This window comes from Melospiza georgiana, chromosome 2 (assembly GCF_028018845.1).
Source record: "Melospiza georgiana isolate bMelGeo1 chromosome 2, bMelGeo1.pri, whole genome shotgun sequence".
NCBI lineage: Eukaryota > Metazoa > Chordata > Aves > Passeriformes > Passerellidae > Melospiza > Melospiza georgiana.
Window position 1 is genome coordinate 96,355,033 of NC_080431.1, and position 25,958 is coordinate 96,380,990.

Genomic DNA, 25,958 nt, shown 5'->3' on the forward strand with positions numbered 1-25,958 from the left:
TTTCTGCTGTTCCTGGAAGTTATTGCCAAGAGTGAAAAACCACATAATACATTTCTAGTATTAAACCATCTATTACTGATGGGTAATGACAGAGTAGCGGGAGAAGGCACCAGTTAGTCTGGGTTAGCTCATGCGCTCTGGATAACTATTTCTTGAACACTTAGATTTCTAAAGTTCTGCTAGGCTATGTTGATTTCCCACTGCTTTCTGGATGTGATGAATTGTCTCCATGTCAATGTCAGGTAATCTCAAGTATTCCCATGATTGTCTGCCTCAAACTTTTTCAGGTAACGTGCCATTTGATCACTTTTCTCTTGGCTATTTTAATAAGATAACAAATACCAGAAAGGCTGCAATAACACCTTTTAACAAAAGAAACATGTTTGAGTTTTTAAAATTACAGATGCCCTGCATTGTCACTTACATTTTATTTGTTTTTGCTTTTAAATGCTAGAGGCACAAAATTTTAGATCTATAGAGGCTTTCTTGTTTGAGGTCTGATTTTTGATAGTGAAGCAGAGAATTCACTCTCAAAGTCAAAAGGGAGAAAGTTTTTGTAATTACCAGTTACAGATTCAGACACAGGAGGGAGATAAAACCAGAATCCTGTTTTAATAATTGTTTGTTAAAAGAAAAAAATTTTGTGAGATGCAGCGCAAATATTCACCTTACAAAATTATCTAGCAATGCAAAATATGAGAAATTATGTTAGTCCATCAGTCTGTCTCCTTGGTTTTTCAAGGAGATCTACCACAAGGAACTCAAATAACATGCTTTCTTGTAACAGTGATGTAAAAATTATGTTATTTAAAGGTTTTTGTGTTTGTTTTGTATTTTTCTTCAAAGTGTATTGGGTTGGTTTTGACGGTGAATGTGGATTTTGTTTCTGTTCAGTCCATATTCCAGTCAGTTCTGTGACTGTCCCTTTTTGATCTCAGCATATTCTGATCTTTCTCCTGCATCTTTAGACATGCACCTGAAGCATTTGCCTCTTCATCAAATGTATAGAAGAAATTGTCTTGGTATTCTAAAAGAAACTAAAACCAGGCTGTTGTGGTTGTCCTCATCAAAGGCATGGTATATACATGGTATATACAGAACATCAAGGAATATATTTTCTTACTGCTTGGAAAGTTCTGTTTAAAAATCTGCAGATTTGTTGGTGAAAAGGGTAGGATTTCTGAATTTATTTGGTGGGGTTTTTTAAAATTCCAAGCAATTGAGTTTTTTTGTTAAATTAATGTTTTAACCTTTGTGCTACTGAGCTTTTAAAGTTGAATAGTTGAAATAAGGCCTGGCATAGATGAGTTAAAGGTGTCAATTTTGTGAGTAGCTACCTGTGAAATGTAGAAATGCTCAAAATCACAACACCCTGCTCTCTCTTGTGTGACTTGGAATGACACCTACATATGAATTAATAACCAAAAGGAAATATTAAAGTGTTCATAGGGTGCATGAAAGTCCCGATAGTGGCATGGGTAGGTAGTGTTTCCAAAGAGCAAGGCTGTAGTTTAGGGTGGTTATAGACATGCCTTCCTTGAAAGAATGGGATAAAATACATAAATCACTGCCCTGTTGTCACATCTCTCCACACTTACAGCCTATTGATGTACTTTTTGAGCAGTAGTTGCACAAACCCTCTTGACCATTTTCTTACAGAATTCTTACCATCTCTCCAAGGAAACAGTTTGCTTTGCACCTGTGGCAGCTTGGTAGGAGTTGTGTGTGCTCTGCTTTGACTCTGCCCTGCTTTCAGAGGGTACCATTTGACTCTCCTGAGCCTGTTTCTGCTCTGCTGAAGGGGACAGTGATGCTGCCCTGTTTTGGTAAGGCATCCTTCTGATCAAGAGGTGAAAGACCAGATAGAGCCTTCTTTTTAATGATCCCAAGAGAGCTTGAATACAAACTGCACGAAGGCCTGCAGTCTCTAAAGGAGATTTAAGGAAATCCTGCTGGGATTTAATTCTGTGCCTGAGTCATTTGAGCTTGTTTTTTGACCCATTAATAAACCCTTGTCACACTATTGCTGCTGCCTTTTGTTCCAGTCATTACATTCCTCTGGAGTCTCTGTAGCCATTGTCTCCTTTGTTTCTTTGGTTTTGTTTTTCTTCACTAGGGATAGATTTTTAAGTTGGCAGAAGGCATAAAATTCAGTTCCCACCACCAGAAAACTCGGTGTGCTTGGAAGGGGTGTATAATGACCATGCAAGCTCCACTGCATGTTCCCTTTGGCAAAGTGCAGCTTCCTGCTCCCTTCAGTGGGTGTGCAGCCTGAGTGGGCAGTGAGTGCTCCTCCTCCTTGCCGTACTGGCAAAAGAAGCAGTGCCACAGAGGAGGGTATAGGAGAAGCCTCTGAGGACCCAGATATGTGCTGTGGGATATTCAACACTTTCAGCAGAAAGCTCTTCTCACCCTTTTGTGCGTGCATGGAGGCACACACAGGTTCTCTCCATGGGACAGATACCTAACGTGTTTGAAAGAGTGTCTGTGGGCTTTGGCTCTCTGTTGAGTGTGTGTGGGCCATTTAGAACACACAGCTTTCTAAGAGGGCATGTAGGTCAGCTTGAAATTTTTAGGTGTACTATGTAATGCAATCTGCTGTTGGCAGATTTGGAAGATACCCATGAAATCTTTGTCAAGGAGGAGGCCGTTTGTTTCCAAGAGAAAGTTTTGGATGCAGAGTGGGAAGAGGAGTATTTGCTAGATATGTCTGAAATATGTTTGTTTTGAAAGCCACTATTGAATTAGGTGTAAACTTTGAGCCTGGTTTATATTCCTCAGGGCAGGGGAAGATGGAATCTGTTGTTTATCTGAGTGCAGGTTTTCCCCAGGGTGCTTATATACACTACAGAATATTCATTAAGTTGTTGGCATTGTATCTCTAAATCTTTTCTTTGATTTCAGGTCTTAAATTTAAAAAGACAAGCCAGATATTCCCACTCCTCCCAAAATAAACCTAAGTTGTGAAACTGTCCTTAGCACTTTTGCTGAATGAAGCACAAACACCTACTGTTTTCTGGCAAACCCTGTTTATCCATGTAGACACTCTTCTGAGAGTTGTTTCACTGTGTCTACACAGTCTTTACCTGACCTTCAGAAAGACTGATGACAAAGGGAATATTTGTAAGGCAGATTACTGCCTATTTAAGATTTGGGGTTATCTGTGTTTTCCAGCATGTGACATAGAACAACTACCAGGGACAAAAGAATTTTTTCCTTCTCTCAAGTTACTGTTGGCTTTAAAGCAAGAAGCCAGGAAAGGGACATGCCATTTACATAAGTTTAGAAAACTTTCAGAACATCTCTTTTAAAATTTTCATTAAGAGCTATAGGGCTACTGTTATGGCATGATGGAGAAGCTTTCCAAACTGGTTTGAGAAGATAAGTGCATTTCTTTGTTATTTTGCATTCCACTAATATTGTGATTATTATGCTGCCATTTTAGCTGTACAGTTGGTCATATTTTGTACACTACTTTAAATATTGTGAAAAGAATGCCATTAATAATGAGTAGGAACAAAATAGTTAGCTGGTTTTAACTGAGGTGGCATATTTTAGCTGTTTCAGCTCAGCTCTTGTAGAGAGTCAAAGACAAAGGAGATTTCAATTTCTAGAGCTTGGCTTTAAGATGGAAAGTAGACCTGCAACCCTGTCTTTCAAAGTCATGAAGGTAAGAAATTAATTTGGCAGTTCACAGAATTGTTGCTAAGATAAAATGAGAGGAAAGTGAGGGGAAAAGGAGTGTTCAATGGGAAGGAAGTATCAAGAAAATAGTCTTCTTAGGAAGACTTAGAAACAGATGAAGCCATGAGAAACTGGATAAAATTCCAACAAAAGAAGTGGATTTGCCATATACTTAGGGTTAAGAACACATTTTCTGTGGTGCTCTTCTGGAAATTGCTACTATGAAATAGCTTTTGTGGGACTTGAGCTTTAACACAGCCGCTGCTACTACCTGCACACCTTGGTTTGGGTGATAATTTTGTTTGTGTCAAGAAACTAAGGGTAATTCCATTCTGCTTTTAAGGTAATCTACAAGGTTTTTCATTTGCTTCAGAATGAATGGCAGTGATCTGCCCTTCCTTCAAGTGACCATTACTTTTACAGGGTATTTAAGGTGAAATAGCCTATACAATAATGTAGATTATAGCCACATTTATCAAAGTGACTGCTGTCAGTTGAGACTGAGCAATAATTTTTAAAATAAATTCTGAAGTTTCCATTTTTCTTTTCACTTACCCCAGTGATTCCCCTTACCCTTTTTGTATTTTTGGAGTAACCAAGATACCTGAGACATGAATCTTGCTTAACAGTACACTTTGTACTCATTGTAAAATTAGTTCCCAACTGTACACTGTAAAAGAGGTTTAAAAACATCTAGACTAACATGGAAATTACGTAACTGTGGTAAAAACTTCAAAAGAAAGCTTGGGGATTTCCCCCTGTCCCGTTTGCTTTGTTTAGGTACATGTTTGGGCTGGATTTTATCCGTCCACTCTTGCAAATTCTTCGTATTTGTACTCCTAACTGGTTCATCGGGAGATTTTAATGAAGTATGTAATCTCATGGTGGGAAGATACCTTTTTCTGTTTTTCCTTTTTCCTAGTTTCCATGTTCTTTAAGGGTGTGGTTCAAACTAAAATGAAATTTAGGTTGGTCTTTCCTTTTTTTTGACCTGCCAAAGGGTTTGTTCTGTTAGCATTGCTGGGCTCCCTGTAAATCAGACATTCTTCTTGGGCTGCGTCAGGTTACTAATGACATGATTAATGCAGGAAGGGTACAGGAGGGTGACGTAGTGGCTCATGCAAAGTTTACCTGAGAATTATCTGTAGCTCTCTACTGTTTAGTGTCTGTGTGAGTCATGGCCTGAAGCTCTGCCATTCCCTGTTCTTCAGCTGGGCAAGATCACACTTACCTCATTCTATGTATGCATTTCTCCCTTTCCTGCCAGATCTGATTAGAAGCACTTTTGTTTTAAACTGTTTATGAAACATTCAATACACTTTCTGCAGATAGCTGACCATAAGGCTAAATGAAAAATGCCATTAGATATCTGTGATCCAGACAGCTTTAGAAACTTTCTCTGTCCTTACATGAATTCTGATTTTTATCAACTGAAGTTTTTTTCATGTTCATGGGTTTAACAGTGATAAGGTTTTGACATTAGTGAGCTTTGCAATAGGACTGTGAGTCAGTTGCCGTCCCTCTCCTGTTTCTTCTTGTGTATTTGTACAGAGAAAAGCTTACAAAATACAAACAGCAACTCTTGCAGGTGCAAGAGTTCCCATCAAATTTGGTTCACCTATTGATTCCTTAATGAAGCATTTGGGAAATTCTTCTTACTGATATGAAAACACAGGCATGTTCTCTGATACTCTTTGAAGAGAGTGTACACACAGACAATATTTGTTTTATTTGTGTGTCCATTAACTGTCACATGCTCTCAAGTCTCTTTTAAAAGACCAAAACTAAGTTAATGTAGAATTTTCAAGTAATGCTGATTTTTTTTCAAGATCCCTTTGTTTTCTCTGTAGAACTGTCACCAAAGTCTTTGGCATCCTTCAGGACTTTAGCTTTCCTCAGCTGAAACTGTCGCCTTTTCTCCGTGTGAGCTGCTGTCTGAATTATCTTGTGCAAAAAGTGCTTAATGTTTAACTGCACAAGAATATGCTGAAAGCAGACTATCATTTTCCAGCCAGCTTGTATCTCACAACCTGCCAAAGCCTATATTGGGAACACAATGTGTGGGAAAAACTTCTAAAATGATAGACAGAAAAATGTCTTGTGGGAAACCTAAAATGCCTTGAGACTCATTCTGTTACTAAAGAATGTTTTTACAAGCACAGCTTCATCCTCTTTACTTTCTGAAATTTTCAAAAATGAAAGCTTGAGAGCATAACATTTGTGTAGAATGTAAACAACCTTGATAAGTGGAAAAGTGACATTTCTTGGAAATAATATTGCCTTAAGAGAAAAGAATGGTCAAATTGAATAATTAGCCAGGAAAAAACCCAAAACCAACCCAACTTACTTCTAAAAGGCTCAACTACTAATAAAGGCTATACTGATGCCTTAGATAAAACTTTATGTGTGCACTTTCATTACATTTTGCAAACATATCTTAAAGTAAAACAAACATCCTATGATCTGTTAATCTCAAAAGATGCACCAGACAAGTAAATTCTTATTGTAAACATCTCATTAAAATATCTAAAAGTTCTCTAATGTAATGTGAATGCTTTTACCTACATTGCAGCACATGCTAATGGAGTTAATGATTATAATTACCCAGATGCCTGGGGATGGCAAAAGTTCGTGTTCAGCTTAATGTTGTCTGTATTTAATTTTCCTGCTTTTAAAGGAACTGTTTACATTAAAGAGTAACATAGATTTCATTCAGTGAGTCAGTGTTTAGGCAAAAAATAAGCATATTGTTTGACACGTGCCTTTATGTAAGCTATGTTTCTAGAATCTTTCAGTTTGAGCAGTGAAATGGTATTTCTGGCTTTTGTTTTCTTCTGGTGATATAGCCAGTGCCTTGGCTATAGAACTGATTTTTTGCTTTATGTCCAAACCCTTCTTTTTTCATGCTTGCAATTAGAAAATTAAACAAGGCTTTAAAATGTCTTTTTTTTTTTTTTTTTTTTCCCAAAATTGAAAGGCACTGAATGTAGTAGAAGTGTAAAAAGTAACTGTTCTGTAAAACTTGTACTTTCACTTGTGCAGGTTTATGAGGCAGGACATCACCACCCTCCAGTTCATCAGGTCGTGGTTGCAAACAGCCCTGGAGAGAAAGAGAGAGCAAGCTCTGTCTGGCTCCTTGGCTCAGGCAAGCCCACAAATCCAGAGGAACCTCTGATTGAGGAAGGACCTGAGAGGCAGGAAACAGATGTTGGCAGCAGTGTCCTGGCTCAGGTAGCCAGATAACAAATGTACCACGCCAAAATAACTAAGTGGGTTAAATGGCTATAACTGTAGCTTGATCTTATTTATTTGGCTACTTAAATCCAGGAATCCAGGTTTCCCGAAGGAGTACTGTGCCTTTTGCACATGCTCTTCTTTGTTTGGCATTTGTGGTGTATTGTCAAGCTGCAGAGACCTTGTCTGATAACACCAAGGTCACCCACCATGTGTTTCTGTGTGTAGTTAGGTACCTTTCTCAAAGGCTTGCTAGGGTATTTCTGTGTGCCCAAAGATCACCATGCATAGGGTGATGCAAAAAGACAACCTCAGAGTCTTACATATTCAGAAAAAGTCCTTTGAAGTCTCTAAAACAATGAAGATTTACTATTTTATTTTTGCTGTATATTCTTTCTTCTTGTGGCCTTTGCTACTATATTAGTTGTACCAGCACCACAGGAAGCCTGCAGCAAACTATTTCACTTGGGTGTTGGCATCACATCTTCCAGGAAGAGTGCATAGAAATGCATTTTCCAGTCTCCTTTCAGGTTTTGGATGTTCATGCTACCCATTCATCAGTTCAACAGTCTCATATTACAAGATCCCGAAGGATGTGGGGAATCTCAGGGTTAAAAAATAAATTAAAAAAACACAAACCCACAAAAAACCAAAAATTTAAAAAAAAGCCCAAATAAACAAAACAAAAACACCACCCCTGAGTAGTACAAGTGGAATTGAAGAAACCCTTTCAGGGCTGTTGCTGCCTGACTCCTGGCTCACTGTGGGAGTCCTTAGTCTGAGCTCCTGCAGATAGGTAATGGCAGGGGAATTCAGAGTTTCTCAGTGCTCTCTTGCTCTTTGGTTTAACAACATGAGAAAAGTGCATAATGTACTGTCAGAGATCTTCCTTCATTCCTGTTCCAGATTTCCTCTTGGGCTTTGGTGAGTTTGTCTTGTTTTTAGATTGCCCTAATTTTCCCTCATCTCCCATGATTGCTGCTGCCACCATTTTTCCATTTGAGAAGGTGTTTCCAGAGATAACCTCTTAAGCTTCCTGAGTGCAACCCTGTGACATTTTTAATTTGTACATGTTATTTTCTGCCACTTCTCTAGCATTGGAAATTTCCATTTCCCAAATCTCTTTAGGAGAGGTAGGAAAAAACTTGCTTTGTGTGGGTAGTGAGGCATAGGTGGTGTATTTGTCTTTTAGATCTCTATAACAAATATTTTCCATTTCTGAATTTATTAAACCCCCACCCCCCCCCCCCACCCCCCCCCCCCCCCCGGTTGTAAATATTGGAATGTGCTGACTGGGGATTTGTTTAATATCATATAAAGGTTTCTCTCTCCTAAATGCATGAAAAAGATAACAAGTCACAAAACTTAACACTGCTATAGAATTTTAGAAGCTGCTTCAGATATGAAGAGAGTTTGTTTCCTTAGTTGAATACCACTTAGTAAAAATGGAATGAACCTGTTTAAAAGTATTGGATCTGATACTTCTGTCACTGACCTGTTCTTCTAGGGAAGAAGGACTTTTATCTGTTTTTCAGGCAGTCATTCCCAGTGTTGGGGATGGACCAGCTGAGAAACAGATTTTTATTATAATAAGTTTTAGCAAATTTCATTCCAGTGGCTTCCCAGGTAGAAGAGAGAGAGCTTGGTGTGAGCTTGTGGACCTTCTTACATTGTTTCAAATCCCCATAAGACGCAAATTCAAGGGAAGCCAAACCACATTGGTTCCACTGTTTGTAGAGCTTCTTGCTCTTTTCTGTGGTGGTTTCTTAAAATCAAGTTATGTCTGCCTTTGCTAAACTTCTGTTGTGTTGCTAGCTTTACTGTGTATGTTCCAGTTGCTAAAATACAAGAAGCCACAAAGGGCGCCAGTGTAATAAACAAGAACAAATAAGGAGAGTCTGAAATGCTGTTTCTTGCAGATAGTTGACTTAAAATCTGAAATAAAAAATGTTTCTGTTTTTGGTATTTATTTTATTTATAACTTTCTTACACTACTATGAACTTCTTTTCTTCCACCAAATAAATACAAGAGGACTACTGCTCACTGCAGCTATTTAAGAAATGCAAGCAATGAAAGTAAAAACGACTTCAGATTTGAGAATTAGTTTTTATCTAAAAGTAATGATTTTACATTCTGAATGTTGGATCTGTTTTCAATTCTGTATGCATGTTCCTTAGGCAAATTTTTGAAAACATCAGCTTCTGATGAAAGTTCAAGTTTCTGATTTTTTATCTTTTCTTATTTCTTTTCCATTTAATATAATGAAATAATCACCATGGTGCTTGTGCTTACTTTAGCTGTAGTTATTTATAAACAACAAGGATTGGGCATGGAAAACCATGAATATAAAAGCAATTTAGCCTGATGGACATCCTTCAAAATCCTCCTGTTTATGTGTGACAACAGTATGAGATTACATTCAGTTTATATTTGAGTCCTGTATTTAAAAGTTTCTGAATTTCTGTGGTCCAGCCTCCTCTTTGAAACCTTGAAAATTACCTATATGAGGCTTGTGTCTGCATAATCCTTACTACAGAATTGCTGTGATTTTCTTTAGAGACCCATCATGTCAGGCAAAGTGTTTTTATATTCCATTGTCACGCTGCTTCAAGACAGGTTTCCCTCTGCTAAAATGGTTTCCTTTATTGCTTATTTGTTTATATTAGTAGTGGTTTCCCTCACAAGGTTAATTGCTGTTTCAAAGAAATTGCAATTTCCTGTTTTGATGTAACTTGTTTACTTTAGATTTGTTTGGGAATTCTTTCTATTTTGAAGATTTGATACTCCAGGGGGTGATTCTTAATCTTTCTTACCTTTTCCTCTCTCTTTTCTTCTAATTTTAGGTAAGAATGAGTTTGCATTGATTTCTTGGTTTTGAAGAATTTCTGCTTGGGTAAAGTATTAAGCTCTCTATCTTCCTTTAAAAAATGGTATTCTTTTTCTCTGCATTTAAGGGAAGAGGGGGAATTCTTAGCCAAAGCTAGTGCTGTGCCCTTTTAAATACTCTGATACAGTTGCTGAAAGAGAATTTGAAAATTTCAAGTAGGTGTTTGGGTTTTTCTTAATAACTTTCTGTATGCATGATGATAGTAAAAATGTACAAGTTATTAACTGTCCCCTGTAGTAATTTGGAGGGGTTTGAAATATTATTCCCTTAAATGAAGCAATGTACTGCTTCAGATTTCTTGTGGAATACCTGCATGCTCAAAGGCCCTGCCCAAGTATATAATAAGGCTTATATAGTAGAAGCTCTCTGTCTTTCTATATCCAAGAAGAATTTAAAGGTAGATAGAAAAAAGCAGGTCAGCTAAACACACACTGAAATTTAAATGGTACCACAACAGGGTAATTAATACACACTGCAATACCAGAATTTCAAGAGTTGTTTCTTCTTTTTTGAAATAAAAAATCCTGGTATGTCTTTGCTATATAACAATGATGTGGGGGCTGTACTGAACTGTGTTTTTCCCTCCTCAGCCATTACTAACTGTAGAGTTGGAAGCTTTCTGTAAAGAGGCTGCAATCTCAGGGAAGAAGATCTTTCATTTAGCAAGCCTTCTGATTATAGGAGAATTGCTTTATTGTGGAAAGTAATGCAACTATAAATATGACTTCCTGTGCAGTAGACATGTTTGCCAGTTTCTGGAAGCTTGAAAAAGAAGATCTTGTCTGGTTACAATTCACAATCAACCTATGGAAAGTAGTTGGAACAGCAGACCATTTCTTTTATCAGGGACACTCTTGGTTCAAACTACTGCAGTTCTGCTTTTTTGTTCTTTTTCCTCTGCAAATACAGTTTTAATTAATCAGAGGGAGGCCCAGCATGAGGTAATGCTGGAAATCAACAATTTGAATCCTGTGATTCCGAATAGAGAATTAATGAAAACAGAGGTATTGCTATCTCCTTGGTCAGAAAATTTGTCATTTGGACAGTATCTAAAGGTAGGCTCTGCTGTGTGCATAATATTCCTTTGGGGTTTGTCTAGTTTTAGAAGATCAAAACTAAAACAAGGAATAGTGTAATTCATACTGGGAAATAACCCTGATCTTTAAAATTCTCCAGCATATGTATTATCACAACTTGGTCAGAAGGACCCTCTGGAGTCATCTAGTCTGATCCTTTGTGTAATGTAAGGCAAAAATCTCTTGCTCATTATTCAAACAGATTTTACGTGGGCTCCAGCCTCTAATAAAGTCACTGCAAGCTGTGTTAATTTTCATTTTTCCCAAGTCTTAAATATGCTCCTTCCTTGCCATTCTATCTGAAGGGCCATTGGAGATGCTCTGAAAGGAGAAGTTTGAGATGCTATGCTTCTAGAGACAAAGCTTGTAGTTTCCCAGAGGTGGGTGTATGGTGTTTGTCCTTATCTTTATGGCTCCACATGAGACTGGATCTCAGGTGGCACTGAGGAAGAGGTGGGAAGCAGTGTAACAAGGACAGTGGGGTAGAGAAGTGGTGGCACTTGATGACATGAGAGTGAGGAAAAGGTGTGAGAAAGCTGTCATCAATCACTGCTTCAGAGAGGGAAGAAAACATTGATCTAGGATTTAAAAGGTAGGATTCCTGTACTTGTTCTCTATATACTGCCTTGACTGTGTTCTTATTTTTAGAGTAACCAGACTTAGAAGAGATTGAGGCCATCAGGTAGTGGTTCTCAGTGGGAGAAACCTGAGAGGAGGAAAGGGGAAGCATTCAGGCTCCATGTCCTGCACATGATCTTGCTTATGTACTTTCACTCACTGTTGTCCTTTCCTGGCAATCTCTTTTGTTGGTTAAAGAATTACCATATTTGAGAGTTTGAGGCTGAGCACAGCTTTAGTTACCTGTCTGGAGTATTGCATTAGTTTCACTCTGTCAGCTACCCACCTCCAGATGCTCTCTCACCCTGCTTGTGTCCAACTGCCAGGCAGTGTTGTCCACAAATACCAGAAAATTGTGCCCCTGCTCTGGGCCACATCAGCATGCAGTACTTGTATGTATACTGCACACACAGCACAAGCCTGGGCCATGTGGATAGCCTTGCTACAGTGCAGTTTTCTTTTTTCTCTTCTATGTGTTGTTTTCTGAATGGACAGCAGCTTGGGGGCAGGGAGGAAAGAACAATACACTGTGAAAAAGCCCTGGATTTCAACCTTGAGATCAGGTTTTGCACTGGTTTTATAGAGTCACTTTATGTCATTCAGTTAAAAAAACAGTTAATAGACCTAGATTTGAGTACAGATAGAAACACTACTTTCTTTGATCTGAGTTCAGTCCTGTGAATTAAAGGAGACACATTCTTACAGACAAACTGTCTCCTCTGAAGGTCTTCACTATCATAAAGCTCCTCATCTGGGGAAGAAATGAGGTATGCAGTTCAGCTTATTTTAAAATATAAATTTAACTTTAAAAAAACCCCAAAAAATAATTAAGTGTAGAAGTAGATTACATCACTTGTTCTGCAGTACTTATATTTTCTACAAGGATACCAGTTTGCTGCCAAAATATGACTCAAAAGATCAATAGCAAACAATCTGCACAAGTTTACACAAGAGAACTGAAGTAGTTCATTCCATAAGCATTGTGTTTTAAAAGCACACATTTCAAAAATAGATACTTCTTTGGGAAGGCTGCTTTCTTAATTTTCACTGTTGCTTTCAGAAGTATGTCCAAATACTTACAGGCTTGGTTTTTTTTGGTTGATTTTTTTTTTCTGAGTAAACTGTTGCTGCACACTGAGGATGTAAGGGAGTTGGAATCGCTATGGCTCTGAATGCTTGCAGTTAACAGAGGTCAGTCATAATATTTCTGGCCACAGAGACAGTCTTAAATTTAAAAAAATGGAAATTGCAAGTTTGATGTCTATTTATTGTAACAAAGAATTGAAATGGAGGTCTGAAAGATACATTCCTATTTAAGGATATGCTGATCATGGTGGCTGTGGTTGAGGGAGACTCATTTGTCATGTCTTTTAAAATATTGCTGTGCTATGTATTTAATGTTTAATGTGTTTTGATTTCTCTAAAACCCCATGGATTTTTTTTATCTAAAAATCTATGTATTAAGAAGTGAATGATGCTTTCTCCATATCTGTGCTTAGTTAACATTCTACAGAAAAAAATTACTTACACAACATAATACTGAACTAAGAGACATAACTCTTATTTTTGTATAGTCCTTTTTGGTTGAGACTGTCAAACATTTTACTTCTTGGTCATTGTCTTCAGAGTTCCTTTAATCATCTGTATGTTGGTCCATTTACCAAGCCAAATACCAGGAGAGAAAAGGAAGAAGAGCTGCCAACTCTCCCCTGTTTTTTTATTTCTGAGATTTAAAAGTTTCACACAAATTTCTCAAGCTCTAGGAGGAAAAATGTGCAGTTTAGGAATGAATCCTGTCCCTTTTGTTCAGCTAATGCTTTTCATTAAGCTCTTTGGCTCTTGATTTGACATTATCTACCCAGTAACTGATAGTCAAAGTCTCCACAGCGTTTCCAACAATTCCAGAGGCGTCCTGACCATCTATAATTAGTAATGTTTGATAGCACTGGGGGCTTTTTTATGCCACAAATGTGTGAGTATGTCATAGCTTTTAGATTTGAGAAAAAGCACACATTTTAGAAAAACACTCAAAGCAGCAGAAATTGGAAAAATTGGAGTAGGTGGGAAAGAAGAGCAACTGAGGTAGTCAGGGCTTTCAGCTCAGGGTGTATTGCTCAATGTTCCTTAATTTTGGCACTCATCTGTTGAGATTGTGAGAACAACCTTCATTATTCTTAGCAGTTAACCCACCACAAAGGTTTGTTCTCCTTTTATAGAGGACTTGTCAAAATACTATGACAACTAGGCTGATTTTAGACAAACAGATCCTGGCTCTAAAAAGACAGTAAGTCTGCAAGTCAAACGTGGAGGGCAGCCATTAGCACTGGGAGAAGTAAGAAACCACAGATTGTTTTCTCATTGGATGAGGAGCTTAAAGCAACATAAAGTTAATTGAAGAATTCCTTGAAAGTGGAGTCAGCCTAAAATAAAAGCTTAGGAGTCTATAATTTTCTAAATGTGAAAGCTTTGTGAGCAGTAGTGAACATAAAAGTTTGAAAAAAACATATTTTAGTAAACATATCTGGCTTGTGTTATGGACTGTCCTGTTTTAATTATTCATCCAAATAATGTAGATTTGCAGTATGATCTGTAATTAGGCACAGTTTGATTTATGGAGCTGGCCCCACATAAACTGTGATGTCATGCTGTACTGCTCAAAATTACAGCTCTGCTCTTGCAGTTTAAAGATGATTATTTTTAACTTTGGAATGCTTCAGTTTTGTGCATCTTGGCTTGTAGCTTTGTGAACTTAAGATGTGCTCTGCTCCTCTCCTCCTTCCTCTCCCCAGATCAAAGCAAATTGTTGTAACCAGAACAAAACCTAGTGAAATGGACTTCTGAACATTCTCATCTTTAATTCTTGTTGGTAAATAAGAAGAAAAGCAAGACTCTTCATGCTTGCTGTCGGGGGAGGGGGGGTGGTGAGAAATAGATACAGTAGGAATTAAACTATATTTTGCCAGGTGTCCAGATGCTGATGCCATTCCAGAGCAGGAATGCTTCACTTATGTCTCCAAAAGATCTTAGTTTTCTTTTGGTGCTGTAATTGAAGAAAAAGAGGGGAGAGGAAAAGCAGGGAAAAAATCCAACCAACATACACACAAAGAAAGGAGAGGTGTGGCATCTGCACTGCCTGTTACTGCAGGTAATAATTATTTACTAGGAGTGGGAGCTGTCACGCACATGAGTTTTTACTCATATGCATTGCATTTTCGGCTTGTTTCCCGTTTGAATAGGAAAATTTGCCTTTCCTTAAACCAAAGTCTGTTCCAAATGCAAAAGGAAGCTTTGCACAGGAGGATTTCTGCATTTTCCTACAGAGCAGGCCTTCTGCAGTGATGAGCAACATCCCTTCCTACCAGCATTCCTGATCTGACTTGTGGGCAAAGGGCCAACACACACCAGAATATGGAGGAAGGGACAACTGAAGGTGGATCTGGGTATGATCTGTCCTGCCAAGCTCATTTGAGCAGGTTAAGAAGAGGTTAAGCCATTTCAGGGCTGTGGGACTCTTTCTGTGGAGGTGTCAAGACTGCTTCAGCCAAGGCCCCCACAGCAAGCTGGGGAGGGAACAAGAATAAAGGCATGGAGGTGTCACAGTTATACTAGAGGCACTTTATGACCTAGTGATATCAAAAGGTGGGAATGGTGTTCAGAAGGCAGTAGCTGTGGTAAAGGAAGGCAGACTCCGTTTTCTAACAAAGCAATTTCTGACTGGGAAGGGAAGGTGAAAATACCTTCCTGTGGATTTCAGTGGGAAGATTCTGTGAGCTGCTCTTAGTGGTGATTGCAGTGTTTCAGGCTCGTGCAGGTTGAGAACAATGCACAATGTGTCATTGCAAAGCTGTGCTTCTCATGAGGAGCCTTGATTATATAGCAGCTGACTCAGTTTCTATGCTATAAACTGATTACAGCTTTAAAGACTCATAAAAAGTCATGGGATTTCTTAGGGCTTTTTATAATGATATTCTCAAATGAGTATCACATTTTTAATATAATCAGTTGTTGACTAATATATTGGTTTTAGATGTGTAACTGCTGTAGTTGTCCTATAAGTATATTCAGTTTAGGTAATGAGGCTTGGTGACAGTGTTGCTTTGGGGGGAAAGGGAAAAGAAGTCCATACTCTGTTGGTTCTTTGGTGCCAATGAATGTAAATGGATGGAAAGTGTGCACCAGTTTGGTAAGGAATTATATGTACAGTGGAAAGATTGCATGTCTGAGTTCATCTGCTCTTTTTTTGACCTGGCAAAATTGCCAACTGAAACTAAATTTAGCCATCTAGAATAAGGTGAAAGCATTAATTCTTTGAACACTTAAGTCTCTGGTTTGGTGTCAGTTACAGGGGCCTGTAATGTCTTGATTGTAACATAATGTCAGTAAACAGCCAACATTTGCTTATGAGCAGAGCACCTCTCTTGTTTTGATGACATGAAATTAAATAAGTGGTAGGTTTCAGATAATTCTGTTGTAAGATGCTCATGTTTTGTCTTGTGTTAATATATTCTTGGTGGGTTTTTTTTATTATCAGTTACAAATCTGACTATAATCTCTTTTCCAGGATGGTAAATCAGTGAAGTTAAAATCAGTCTTGCCCAGAGGTCTGAGTGAGGTGGCTGTCATGCAGTGTGTGTGTCTGGGCACATGCATTGGTTTTGTCCTGGCAATATACTTGGTACAGAAACAGTCAGACCTGGAGAAACTTACAATTGACAGCAGTTTATTTCTTTTCTGTGTATTAAATGACTGATGCAGGTTTAATTATTTTTTTTTTTTTGCATCTCTTCTCGTGACACTTACTTGCAGAAACTGTTCTTGGAACTTAGAGGAGCAGCTTACCTCTGACAGTAATAACAGCTTCTCCATCATTTTGTCTTGTCATTAAAACTGGACATTCATCCACAAGCTGTCTCACAGCTCTGTTGTTAAGGACTGAAAATACTCTGTGAGTATCTTTAGCCTGCAGTATATGCTGAAGTGATCCTTATAGCCAAAAAGTTAAGGGGGTGATGATGACTGTCATGAGAAACGAACGGGAGGTGGGACATGAACATGCCTGCTGTGATACCTTTGGAATTGCCAGGAGCTGACCAGATGTAGCAGTTAGAATACTTCAAATAGCCCCCCCTTCCTTTTGCTCTATAATGTAAAGCTGTTTAGTGTTACATTAGAAACCAGTCTCTTCGAGAACACATGCCTAAAATTATTTTCTTGATACTGATGCCAAAACCAACTGGGATCACAGCATACAAAAGTACTTGAGCAGGTGATCAAATCTGGTACACAGGGAGTGTCATGATTGTGGAGTCTTGTGAATGACACAGGGAAGAGCACATCTGGCAGCTGCATAATTTGAACAAGTCCTTGGGCATTGATTAATGGTGTGCTGGTCACATACAAGCACTTACCACATCTCTTGCAAAATTCTGCCCTCTCATACCCACTTTCTCAGCTGCAATTGTTTCCTGGCTTGTTTTGGTCAGACCAAGCCAGCCCAGAACAGCCAAAAAAGTTGAGGGTGATCATCTGTGCTAATGTGTCTTGGTTGGAAATGACTAGAGAATGATCATGCAAGCAGCTAGGCAAGTTTGAGGAGTGTTGATCTGCCCTTTGGCTGTGTGTGGAAAAGGGAGACATCTCCTCTGAGGAGAGGTGACTCCTGGCAGGGGATGCATGCTCACAGGCAGTGATGTCTCTGGGGGCTGTCAAGGCAGGTGCACACAGATTATCACCTGGCTGCTGTGTCCTGCATTGCAAGCTCGAGCTGGTTGGCAGAGAAGCTGTGATGCGCCAGGTCAGAGTGTGGCTCTAGGAAAGCTAAGCACACTTAAAGACAGACTGCTGCATTTGTTGGCAGAGATAAAAACAGCACAGCTTTGCTTTTGGTGTTTTGTGAGACCACTTCTGACAGGCATAATGGAAGGTGTGCTTTTCCTCAAATGCAGCTTTTGCCCAAGTAAAGCTTTGGCTCATTATTGATTATATCTGGATTTCAGGAGGCAGTGCTAAGATGATTCACGTTCATTAAATAAGCTTCCAGCACCATCCTGGGAGGCAGGTTTAGAGAGGAGGAAATGGAGGTGAGTAACCTAAAGGTGCAAAGGGAATCTGCTTCAGAGCTGAAATTAAACTTTGGCTCTAGGCATTGTGCCCCTGGAAAATCCTACACTACTTGAGTTTCATGTCAACACTGTCCCATTACAACACTGTAATTTAGAGTAATTTATAAATCTGTATCTGTGGTGGATAAGATTTGCATAAACCACATCCATTAACAGTAAAAGGACTCCTATTAAAAAATGAAGTAATAAAAAGATCATACCATCAGTCTCGTGGATAGACTGGCTAAGAAAGGGGATCACTTCTTTATATCTGGCTTCTGCTGAGCATTGAGAAGCAGATTGTCATACCATTGACCACCTAGTCTTGTATGTCATCTATCCAGAGAAAGATTATAGGGACAGGACAAGTCTGTAGTCATGTCATTTTTTTGGTCACGTCTTGCTGGTTTTGAAAAATCTGCTCAAGTTCTATTCTGAAATCTATTTTCAGCTTTGAATTTGGGAAATTGTGCCTCATTGTGGGAACATATCCATAGTCATCTGTCTTTTCTTGTGAATTACATGATTAAGCACACCCAAGCCTCCCTCAAACATGTTCTATAATCACCATCTGCTAATGATATGTTGTGATATATACTTGCATTTTGTGAAGTTTCTTTTAAAGCAGGATAAATTTGTCTGTCCACCATAGCCTAAAAGACTTGAGAAATGTGATGAGTCTAGTTACAGTGTTTGTTCTTTCATTCATTTTATAGAAGAATTAGTGGTTATGAAAACTGCCAAAAGACCCTTTCCTGTAGGAATTTGAAGGGATATAAGGAAGGCCCTTATAAAATGTGGCAGTCACTGTGTTTCATGTTTTCTTCCCAGAGCTCTGTGGTGGCCTCCTTGCCATGGGTAGGCCAATCATTTATGCTGGCATCAGGACATGCTTGCCCTGAGTGGCTTTTGCATTATCATAGGCCATCCAGTCCACTTAGTAATCTTTGAGAAAAGTATTTTATGGCTTTGTTTTTAATTCTTGTGTGAACATTTTTCTTTTAAAACAACAACATCATAAAGTTATTCTATGAAAAGTTACAAAAGTGGGTAATTAATTAACATTTTTTTCTAAGATTTTAAAAGCAAAATTGTGATATGTTTAGTGGTTACACTAGATTGTATGGCTGTAAGGAATAAGGGAAATGAGGATAACAAATTTCCCCTGGTTTTCAGAGGAAAAATGCAGGCACAGGGGTCAAAGACCCAGCATGTTGTTCTCGGAAGAAGCTGTTTCATTTTTCCTAATGTGGACATGCAGTTCTAAAGCTTGCTGGTTTGTGACTGAGCAGTACTAAAATGCTGTTCATTGTCAGTCTCTTCACATCTGAATCATATTATTCAATCCAGATTTTCTTTGAAAGCACTGTCAGATGTGCAGTATGGATGAATGCTTGGAGAAACCAATGGGTGTTCAGCACTCTGATGCTTTTAATTATTGAGGTTAATTGCTAATTTCACACATGGAGAGAAAATGCTTATTTCTGTTATCTATTTAGATTTACATGTTGAATGAAAGATGGCTGATTTTTTTATAAGAAAAAATAATTATGGAGAAAATAGTAGGCTTTTGCTTTGCTTATGCTATGCATTTGGAAACAAGGTGGAATTGGTTTTATGTATCTCTTTGTAATCATTAATGTATTTCTTTGTTTGCTTGAACAAGTATTTCACCAGGAAGCAGTGGCATTTGGTTTCATTGTTCCTTCATCCAAATTTTACCAAGAAGGAGAAGAAAAAGAACCTTTCTGAGTTCCTTTCAAATAGTGATCCCCTCTCCTCCTGCAAATAAACACACCCTGATTTCTCATCTGCAAATAAACATTGAGTTATTTTCATTTCTCATGTGCAAATAAAAGATGAGAGCTTCTCATTCCATCTGTCAAATCAAAGGTTAGTATGTGTATTGTTGCATCCTGATGTGACACACATTGTGTTTATTTTCCTTTTATCCCTTAATTTATAAAGGTGACTGAAACCTGCAGAAAAGATCTCGGTACCTGGAAATTTAACATCTAGCTATAGGAATGAAATCTGGTACTAGATACTGCCTCTTTCCAAGAATCTTGTCATGCCTGCCGTTTGCAAAGTATTTCAGCTATAAATGAGGTATAAATGAGCTTCTGATTTATTTTTCTTGTTTATAGATATACTATTAATTAAGGATAAGTAATGAAAAATCAAAGAGCTATACCAGAGAAGCAGGAGTTTAATTTCTGTTTGGAACATGTGCCTAGTCATGATTGTGAAGGTTCTTTTTTCTGGGTTTTTTTTAAACGCATGGCTAGAACATCCCATATGTTGTAATACTTTCCATTTGCAGAGCCCTCTGATGATTGCAAGCTGCTCTGTAAACATTTTTTGGTCTGACAGTCATTTTTCAGAGTCTGGAGCCCTCTCCATTTTTGGTGAGATTGCAGCTAAGTGATTTGTTTGGGGTCATGCAGGGTATCAGCTAGAGCACAGTGGTGACATGGATTTGTACATTTTTTACTTTTCTGATGTCTTAATTGTATTTTTCTCTACATTACTTAGCATAGTGCAGCATACCTGGAAAATAACTAGAAAAATGTTTTGGGCTGAAAATACAAAGTTTGGAGAATAACTTGAGAGAGTTTGGAATAAGTAATCATTACTTCCATACACATTTTGAAAATGATGTTCATTGAGAATAGTAGATAAACTGGACTAGCAGTCTTAGGAAGATACTTCCTTTTGGATTCTTTTAGATCATACACAAATGCTCTATATTGCTTATGTGTAAACTTGAGTTTTTAAAATTCCAGAATAGAAAGTGTTAAGACATTTTGATCTATGTGGTCTTTCTGTTTGTGTTTGGTTGTTTGGGGTTTTTTTCTTTTTTGTGCATGGCGTTTTTTGGTGGCTTGGGATTTTTTTTGTGTTCCTTCCTCTTCTCTGCTGGATACAATTGCACCTCTTCCACTGCTGCTAAGTGTAAGCAAATCTTGCATACCACAAAGGTGATAGGTTGAGCGGATTTTCAGTAGCTGGACACAGAAAATAGTTTCAGTTCTAGGTGTATAAGGAAGGTCTTGAGGAAGAATTTTGCTGTCCCTGATAAGGAGGAGCATTTAATAACAATGGGGTTTCTTCCTCCCCATTTTCCTCTTTAATTCTGGTAGTTTCTGTGGATCATTATTTCTGTTGCTATTTCAATACTTGTGTTTATGAAAAGATGTCATCCCTTCCAATAATACTTTTGTATAGATGATGGTATTCCCTATATATTAAATAACTAGAGAATTTCAGGAAATTCAATCATGTAATCACAGGGGATTTTCACATTGCTTTTTGTGGGTAGCATAACTCCTTAAAAAGGAGTTCCTCAAGGGTGTTGAGAATATTTTACAAAGATGAGTTAAGTGAAACATTAATTCAGTTACCACTGGTATTCAGTAAGGAAGAGAGCAGATGTGATAGTGGTTTGGGAGGCAGCTGAGGTAACATCTAGGAACATCTGGTGGATGTTTCCCTAGCAGCTGAAGGAACTACACAGATGCTAAATATTTTTCCCCATGTTCTGCCTAACTATTCTTAAGATGTTTGTATGTTGTGACTCAAAAGGACGCCCATCTCCCCAGTATTGACTTCTATTTGCATCAGTGAAAGTTTGCCTATGAAGCTGAAGAGAATGATATGGGGAATTTGAAAATGCTTTACTTAAAATTGCATCAATCTAATAAGAAAGCTTTTGGCCGTTTCTCTCCTGCACCCAGTGGTCACTGTATGTAGGGGAGTCTGTACTAGCTTGTATTAAAGCTCTGTATTTCACCTGAGGCTTTATTTTACTAATCTACAGTCATCTCTGAGATATTAATATATGTAGAAACAGTTTCAACTTGGCTGTTACCTGTTCTCAGAAACTTTGAACTGGGTTTTTATGTATGTTCTCTACATGTAAATCTGAAGGTTAGTTTGTTGGTTTTTTTCCAAATAACAATGAGCTTTACCAGCTGTTAGGTTAATTGCTGAGACTGAAAAGGTAATAACCAAATAATTTTACTGTCTTCTTTTGGGAACTCAAACTCATTAAAGTTATGATAAGAGCTGGGAATGTTACAAAACATTATTTTTTTTTCAGTAGTGACTTATCTCAAGTGTTTTCTGAAACCTTATCAGTCAGCCATCACACTTGTACACGTCACGTTAACTCATTCCCTCAAGTCAACAGACTGAGAACAGATGTTCCTATGAGTTTCAAATCAGGTACAAAGCTGTGTGCAGTCCCAGCAGCACAGTCAGATGTCCCAGCCTACCCAGGCAGAGCCAGTTTACTGCTGGGTGCACAGTTTCCATTCAGAGTGCCTTGTTGATGGGCAAGAGCCCTGACTGTCTTCAAAGCTTCAAATTTGCTGCGATCTTTGTGGTTTAAATTGGCCATTTAGGTTGTTCAGTGTCAAATGAAACCTGTGAAGAAACTGGCATGGGGCCGCCCTGTGGTTAGAGAAGCTAGCAGAGCTCATTCCCAAATATGTGATCCCTTTTGCTCAGCCTGAATGAAAACTGGTTGGTGGAGCAAGGTAGACATGGGTGGGATGGAGCGGGATGCCCGCTGGCATGACCATGAAGAATTACCAGAGACCATAACTGTGTTGTCATTCTGAGAAATCTTGTTTAGAGTTTTTCCAAGAACGCATAATTTGAAGCTCATGTTGTCATGTCCCTTGGCCATCCCACTTAACAGCTGGAAGATAGGCATGTAAATTTATTTTCAGTAGGCTTGGCCTTCATGAGCCATGGATGCGCCACTCCATTTAGCTCACCATGATGATTTGCAATTGACTAATTGCAAATGCTGGCCTCCAGCAGGTGCTTACAGCACTGTCTTTTTCTGAGCACTGTGGAGTTTTCCTGACAGCTGAATCCAGGCTGAGTGGAAGGAAGTGATTCTCTTCTATTTATTTAATGATATTTTAGATAAATTGGAGTAGTTCTCAGATGTGTTCATTTTCATTCTTGCTATAAAAATCTATCTAATTCTTCTTGTGGGACTAAGGCAAATTCTGAGTTCTTTGTCGTATGTTTTGAACTCAGTATAGCTGAGAACTTTGAGCTCAGCTATGAATGTACTTTCTCCATTGCCCCCACACAGAGGAAGAATAGGGAAGAGAAGCCCTTACTCTTGATGGTTGCATTCTGGAGAGTTTTATGCTGCCCTCTGCAATAATTATATCTCATGAATGTCTTCTTTGGTGCTTTTGTTTTCTTTCTACTCTCTTCTGGCTTACATTTTTCTACTTTGTGTTTTCTGACAACTAATTGCAATATACTTTAGAAGCTGTAATATGGGGAGTTGCTAATTAATAGGAAAACAGTAAATTTTTATATATTTTGGTGAGTTTCAGTTGCCAGCAACTTTAACCACATAATCAATTTTGGGAGAAAAAAGAGGGAAGCAACCCCTTCCCCCATGAATTCTTAATTTCAATAAATGAGTTGCTGTATTATTAGGAACAAAACCCAATGGCCACACAGTTAAATATTTAATTGTGAGTTTATTTAGTACAGTTTGCTTTCTTTTTGAGCTACAGATTTCTACATTGCATCCTTTATTCAATTGTTTGGTCTTCCTAAACTCATAATCTCTGTATCTGTGATGTTAAAGAAACCAGAGTATGAGGTCAAAATTTCCATTACATAGCCAGAGAGGAATTTCAAGGAACAATGCCAAAATCACTTAAAAAAATAAATTTACAGGAAAGATGACTCATCAATCAACAATTGCTGTTCTAGAAAAATAGAATTAGTTATATATGTGTTGGGTACAGAGATGGACAAAATGCACCCTGATAGGCAGGTTTACATCAGGGTGGTTTGTTTGTTTTCCAGACAGTTTTACCTTGACCTGATGTTGCTCTTTCACCCTAAAGGAGGACTCTAAGTAGCACACAGCTTCACATTGATGGACTCATTGCCTCTCAGAACTACAACTATCTAGCAAAAATAAAAAGATTTTCTGGTTTCTTGTTGCTTGCACTAATTAGCCAAGCAGCTCAAGGACAAGTCTCCTCCTGTGCTTAACTGCTCTTGGAACTTAACATGAGGCCACCTGAGAGATCAAAATACAGCCTCTTATACTTAATGGAGGTGACAGACTTCTGCTGCAGTGTGCAGTAGTATGAGTGTGAAAAAGAGGTGATAAAAAGCAGTTTTCCCTCTTCTAAAATACTGAATAAATAGCACAACAGGGTGAAAACCCTTCTGAGAGGAAATATGTTGAGCTATGGCAGTGTCTCTGGGGGAGTGTGCCAGGCTTGCTGCTTGTGGCTTTTTGTGTCATGCCAGCCCTTCAGTGGGAAAGGCTCTGTGTTCCTGGTCTTCCCTGTCCCCTGAGCCACATGATCTTTGTGCTGGGTTAACCTTACATGTGAAGAGACAAATGAGTGCTTTGACTTTAATGAGATGGAGCTGGAGATGAATCTGCCACATCCTATGGTTCTTTCTGCAGCCATGTTGGCTTTCTGGTCTGAGCAGGGAAGGAAATGGTGTAACCCCTGACAGTCCCTCTCTCAGAGGGCAGATTGGATAGTTAGCATGGCTGGATGTTTCTCCCTGACAGAAGATGTAATGGTTCTGTAAAGCTTTCCTGCTCACGAGACACTTCATCAGAGTAGCATACCAGCTGAAGGTGTGACTTCTGACTTCATTGCTTTTTGGCCTTAAAGACATTTAGTCAATACTGTAGTTATTTGTGAGTCGGAAGCACAATCTTCTACCCTGCATTATACTTGTTGTTTTTACAGATTTTCCTTTGCAGTCGCATTGTTTCCTGGAATAACAGTGTGGCAACCTTGACAGCACATGCTTTTTGCAAAGGGATTTGATCTGCAAGCCAACCCTGTCTGCTCTGTGTGTTTCACTGCATTTAAGTTTGATGCTTCCCTATATTAGTGTTCTGAAGATCTTAGCATATTTAGAGCTGACTTCACTTATTGAAGCAGATAATTTACAAGAGTGCAGACTGCCTGTTTCTTCTGGAGCTTAAACCTGTCAGAACCACAGGGACCTCTCCTCTCAGTACTGATGGGTAGGGTGTTACAGGTAAAGGGTTGCACTTCTCAAATTCAGTACGTGTGAAAATACCTGTGAGAAACAGCTGAAGCTCCTCTGGGTGCAGGATGTGTCATGGACCTGTTCCCTGTTTCCCCCACTAATGTCAGATGTGTTTGCAGCAAGGCAGTGCAGGGTTCAGTGCATGTTAGCAAACAGCTTAGTGTGGTTAATATGATTGGGGGCAGCAGTGATGTGGCTGCAGAGTCCTCTTGAGGGTTAAATGGGAGTGCTGCAGAAATTGATGCATTCCTTCACCCCAATCTCCTTTTCTTTAGGTTTCCTTCACAGTTTGGATTTCTGGATATTTGTTTTTAATGTGTTAGTGCAGAGAATTGGATCACGGGTGTCGTGTTTGAGTGATGGCTACAATACTTGCAGCTTTCAGAGCACAGTATGGGGGCCATCTCTTGGCTTAGCCTTATCCTCAAGGGTGATAAGTGAATGCAGAAAAGAGGTTCTCCCAGTCTTCCTCAAGAAATATTCCCTTTCAGCCCTAGAGGCTGGAGAGCCTAGCAACTATCTCTGTGTTTTATTTTCCTTAAGATGCTGTGATACCATGGTGATGAGTTATTAATAAACCTCCAGGCAGATGGAGAGAGCTTTTAACTGAGAATAACCATATATGAACAAATGTCATGATTTGGTCTGTTGGGCAGAGCAGCTGAGCATTTAGCACAAAAATACAACTTAATCTGCAAATAAATCAGAGCAGTCTTTTTGCTTAAATTTCAAAATTACACCATGTTTATGGAAGAGCAAAGGATTGTAAAGCACTGCATGCATTATTTTAAGTTTATGAATATAATGAATTAGAGCTGAGACTTCTTTTTTTTTCAGATTTGTTGCATTTCTGAGCACATTATAAGCTATTATAAGAGTAGTAACAGTTTTCCATACAGCACAGTGCTCTGCTTTGATGGCACTGACTCAAAATTCTGTAAGTCTTTATACTAATGTTCAGTAATCTCTAGAACAGTGACACTAATCCCCTCTTCTAATATGGAGCTTGAGTTAAAAAAATCTGAGCAATGGAAGCTTTAAAGCAGCTTTTGGGAATTAGTAATTTATAAACCCTCAATCTGTCATCCATACCAATAGAAATGTCTCTATAATAAAAGAGCAACAGGGTAGTTAGTCACTGTAGGAAAAGCAGTGAAGCCTTGAGGATTTTTCTTTTTCTCCTTTGTTAATGTGTGAATGGCATTAATTGCACAACAGGAGCAGCAAGAGATTGGTTACAAGTGGTGTGAAATTGTTACATTGCCCTACCCAAATGACATGTC

At 38.6% G+C, this 25,958-nt stretch overlaps 2 protein-coding genes across 3 annotated transcripts in view; one reads left to right on the forward strand and one right to left on the reverse strand.

Moving 5' to 3' along the window:
• Window positions 1-25,958, forward strand: part of CMSS1 (cms1 ribosomal small subunit homolog) — a 223,568-nt gene that overhangs the window by 104,960 nt on the left and 92,650 nt on the right. The window lies entirely within an intron of this gene.
• Window positions 1-25,958, reverse strand: part of FILIP1L (filamin A interacting protein 1 like) — a 189,090-nt gene that overhangs the window by 103,226 nt on the left and 59,906 nt on the right. The window lies entirely within an intron of this gene.